The 4,939-nt window shown below is 40.1% G+C and overlaps 1 pseudogene; it reads left to right on the top strand.

The window, feature by feature from the left end:
• Positions 1-2,897: 2,897 nt before the first annotated feature.
• On the top strand, positions 2,898-3,197 carry LOC123940059 (annotated as a pseudogene).
• Positions 3,198-4,939: the final 1,742 nt, after the last annotated feature.

Raw genomic sequence — 4,939 nt, 5'->3', positions numbered from 1 at the left:
ACTACAGATTATTTTGAAATGCATGGTAAAGGATGCCTCCCCACCTCTTCCTATACCCTCCTCCTTCCTGTTTCTTCCCCCCTGCTCCTATGGAATGATGTAAGACCTATTAGGATATTTTTTCCCCTCCAAGTCTTCAACCACTTTTTAAAAACAATCCTTAAAAAATTTCATTTTCTATTCTGGTTTTCTTTTCAGGATCCATCCAGTTATCAAGAGTTTAATAATGAGGTATGCCCACTCTGTACTTTTGCCCTAACGTCACATGTACTGCACACTCAGAGGTAAGTCTGTGGGGCCAGCAAAGTGGAAAGCCCTGCAGATTGACTCAGGAGTCATCTGGCTCAGCTCCAGCTCTGAATGTCATCATGATCGGACTGGGAAAACAAGATGCACATCTAAGAAACCACAGAGAATCCAGTTACTCAACTGAATCGCCAGAGAACAGAAAATGTTCAGTGTCTTAAATGGTTTCTTGGAAAATAGAACTAGAGACAAAGTTCTGAGTGCAGGGAGTTTATCTGAACAGCAATCCCAGGAAGTACCCAACATAAATCAGGAAGTGTGAATAATGGGAAAGCGCTATCAAAGCTGACCAATGAGGGCAACTGACATACTCTCTCCTGCTTGAGAACTCGGGAAGACATCACGAAACATATCAAGTTGTCTCACTCAGCACCCATCCCTCTTTGGCTGTGGAAGGGGGGAGCGTTAATTCCCCAGCACTTTCAGCCTACCTTGCACAGGGGCGGGAAGAAGCCCTCAGGTCGAGGACTGCCTGTGATTGTGGTAGGATGCCATCTGCAGGAGCTGGAAAGGTGAATGTCAGGGAGATACAAGCAGAGCCAACACTGCTACAGTCGGTAAAGACTTTGTGAGGGATGGCATTTCAGATTCCTTAAACAATGTACTGTGAACTGGTGGAGAAAAATAGCCTGAGTGAGAAGAGGGAAGAGGGAACTGGGAGAAGAGGACAGCAAGAATCCCAGGCAACTGCCTTTTACAAATAATCTGTTATTTAAAGGGGGGCAGGGGGGTGGTCAGCACTTTTATCTTTGAATCTTTGTATTTGAAAGAATTAGTCATCTCCTAGTACACAGATCAGATGAAACTCACACCAAAAAATGAATAGCTCTTGGTTCAGAAAGAAAGCAACTTGGAAAGAAAAATCCTAAACAAAATTCATGCATTGAGAAGTAAACACTTGAGCAAAGCCCAATACTTAAAATTTTTATTACATAACAAAGGAATGGACAATATTAGCCTTTAAGTCAAGTCAAAGGCCTATGAAGTCCAGATGTTCCTCAGCTTATGATGGGGTTACATCTCAATAAACACATCATAAGTTGAAAATACTGCAAGTTGAAAACACAGGTAACACACCTGACCTCCAGGACATCAGAGTTTAGCCTAACCTGGCTCAAACACGTTCAGAATACTTAACTAAGCCCACAGTTGGGCAAAACCATCTAACACAAAGTCTATTTGACAATGAAGTATCAAATAGCTCATGTAATTGGTTGAAGACTATACTGAAAGTGAAAACCAAAATGGCCGCATGGGCACAGAGTGGTTGTTGGTGTCTCGGTTTTTTCTCATCCTGACTGTAGGCTGACCGGTGGCTGTGACTGACATTGCCCAGGAGCACAAGAGAGGACATTATATCAAATTATATCAAATTATATCAAATCAGCCCGGGAAAAGATCAAAATTCAAAATTCAAAGTACGGTTTCTACTAAAAGCCTATTGCTTTCACATTATCATAAAGTTGAAAAATCATAACTTAGGGACCATCTGTACAAAGTAGATAAAGCTTAATCCAAGATTACATTTTCAGAAGGTCTCAGACAGTGCCCTTCAAAGGGGCTTGTATGTAAGAATCACTTATGACATGTCTTCAAAACCACAGATGCCTGAGCCAAATACCCAAATATTTTGATTTAGAATCTCCTGGGGGCAGATCCTCACTACCTGCATTTTTAAGTTCCATGGATAAGCCTAATAAGCACCCCAGGCCATGAACCACTGCTGGAGAATAGAATGAACTATGAGTCCTGTATTTTTGCAGTTGGACTGTGGGGGATGCTTGGGGGAATGGGAGAGACTGGGAGAGCAACGAGAAATTACCTCTGGCCTGTAAATAAAATGGTATAGAGGAAAAAAGAAAAGAATATGACAATACTAAAGGAAAAGAAGGCACCCACCCCACTTGTGATGCAGTTAGCATGCAGCATCCTTCTAGTTTTGTACAGCAGGCCTAGCTCTCATGAGCCTCAACAATCAGGTGAGAAATGCCTCAGAGTCTAAGGAATTGGGACCCATTCAGGGCGTTAAAAAAAAAAGCAGGTCAAAGTTAAGGAAGACTTAATGGGAAAACTTCCCATTTCTTTAACCACCCTAAGTAAAGCAAATATAATCAGAAAGCAACAGTTTCATGGCATGCAGGAAGGAGAAAGAGAACTTATCAGTTTCATGCACCAACCACTGACTGAGTGTGGAATATTGAAAGCTTTGTTGATTAAATTTATTAATATAATTCTGTGCCAGTAGTACCCATAAGAAACATGTTTAGGGAAAGAGCAACACGTGGTTTAGTGGGTTCCAGCTAAAAAGAATACTAAATAAAGAGGATTTATAAAAATCCGAATCCTTCAGACTGACATCTGTGCAGTGGTAATATTTTTGTGCTCCAGGTATATATATGGTAATTGTACAGGAAAGTGTAATCTAGATGCTTCCTGCTCCAGCCTGAAAAACATCAGAACACAAGAAACGTCTTGTAATGAAAGTGTAAAGTGATTTTAGTTTAGTTGCACACAAGTTCCAAGGTATTAAACACCAAAATGGATAAAACTGTATATTGTGCTCACTGGGCTCAAACCTAGCTCACAGTGACATGGCTAACCACACCAAGAAGATAGGAACTGTGGGTAAAGATGGAACCCGTTATGGTGCCTCCCTCAGGAAAATGGTGAAGAAGATTGACATAAACCTGTACACCAAGTACACTTGCTCCTCCTGTGGCAAAACCAAGATGGAAAAGATGAGCTGTGGGGATCAGGCATTGTGGTTCCTGCATGAAAACCATAGCTGTTGGGAAGACAAAACCACTTCTGCCATCCCAATAAAGTTGGCCATCAGAAGACTGAAGGAGTTGAAAGACCAGTGGACGCTCCACCATTTGAAACATTGCTAGCCTATAGTAAATGGGTAATTAGGCAACAACAACCAAAAAAGGTATATTATGGAGAGTCCTACAATTGTCTCTCTAGAATCTTGCAAGCAGATGGTGGATCTTTCCCAGCCTTATGAATTTCTATATATTGAGTAATAAAAAGTAGAAAAGGGTTTCCAATCATATGCAAGTATTTATTGAGCTTAAATGTTAGCATCCTACTAGGTGTTTGGGGGAATATAAAAATAACAAAACACTTGACCCTTGTCCTCAAGATCTTATATCCTAGTAAACAAGATGAGAATAATACATCCCATCCAACAGCAGCAAGTGAAAACAAATTGTGTTGTGTTTCTTCCATTCTAAGATATCATTAATTATAGCTCACATCCATTTCTTGGATAACAAATTCTTAGAGAAACAAATAAACATGTTTTTTTTTAAGATTTTATTTATTTATTTGACAGACAGATCACAAGTAGGCAGAGAGGTAGGCAGAGAGAGAGAGGGGGAAGCAGGCTCCCCGCTGAGCAGAGAGCCCAATGCGCGGCTCGAACCCAAGACTCTGGGATCATGACCTGAGCCAAAGGCAGAGGCTTTAACCCCCTGAGCCACCCAGGAGCCCCAACAAAGAAGCATATTAGTGTCTACAATAATTGTGAGCTGTATCTTAATTCCAAAAACATTAAATTGTGAAAAAATGTATGTTTTATAATGATGGAAGTATGACAGAAATGTTGTAATTAAGAAGTACATCATCTAATACAGGCTATGATTTTAGCACAAAGAAAAATCAAAATGAGGGAAAAGGTCATGTGCCTTTCCGTATCTCATTCACATTTAATACTGTTCACCTCTGCACTGTTTGTTCTGTGGAACTTTACTTATCTTTTTACATGAAACACTGTCTCCTCAGACTATAAGCCTCCAAGGACAGTCATGGTGTTTCATTCTAGTGTTTTTGAAACTTTGTTGCAAATTAGACTCACCTGCAAAGATTCAAAAATCAAAATGCACAGGACACATTCTAACTAAACCAGATTGCAGGGGCTTGGGGCAGGGGCAGGGGCCTCCAAATTGATTAAACTTCCTGGACCATTCAAAGATGGAGTCAAGGTTGACACCCATCATTTTATACCTTTTTTTTTTAATCACCAATCTCTAACAACATTTTTTTTCAAGTAATGTTTATTGTCAGTTATATCTTTTGAAGGAACTGGATGGAGTTTTAATCATCTTGTCTCTCACCCATAAACACACACATGCAACAACAGGCATGAATTTCATAACAATGTTGAGTGGGAAAACTTCAGAAACAAAAGAATATATGCAGTATGATTCTATTCCTATAAAGTTCAAAATAGGCTAAAGAAACCAATGATGTTATAAGTCAGTTCTCTTGAAAATGTGTACTGAGTAGAGAGGCGATGAAATTTGGGAGTGCTCCAACATCCTGCTTCTTGATCTGATAAATGTGTTCATGTTGTCAAAATTCATTGAACCATACACTTAGGAGCTTCCAAATGTATGTTACACTTCAGTTAAAAAATTTCATTAAAATATCAAATGAAGGGGCACCTGGGTGGCTCAGTGGGTTAAAGCCTTTGCCTTTGGCTCAAATCATGGTCTCAGGGTCCTGGGATCAAGCCCCACATCAGTCTCTCTGCTCAGTGGGGAACCTGCTTCCCTCTCTCTCTCTGCCTGCCTCTCTGCCTACTTGTGATTTCTTTCTCTGTGTCAAATAAATAAATAAAATCTTTTTT

Source organism: Meles meles, chromosome 4 (assembly GCF_922984935.1).
Source record: "Meles meles chromosome 4, mMelMel3.1 paternal haplotype, whole genome shotgun sequence".
In the NCBI taxonomy this organism is placed as follows: domain Eukaryota; kingdom Metazoa; phylum Chordata; class Mammalia; order Carnivora; family Mustelidae; genus Meles; species Meles meles.
The sequence above is the reverse complement of the archived record's forward strand: the minus strand, read 5'-3'. Positions and strand labels throughout refer to the sequence as shown.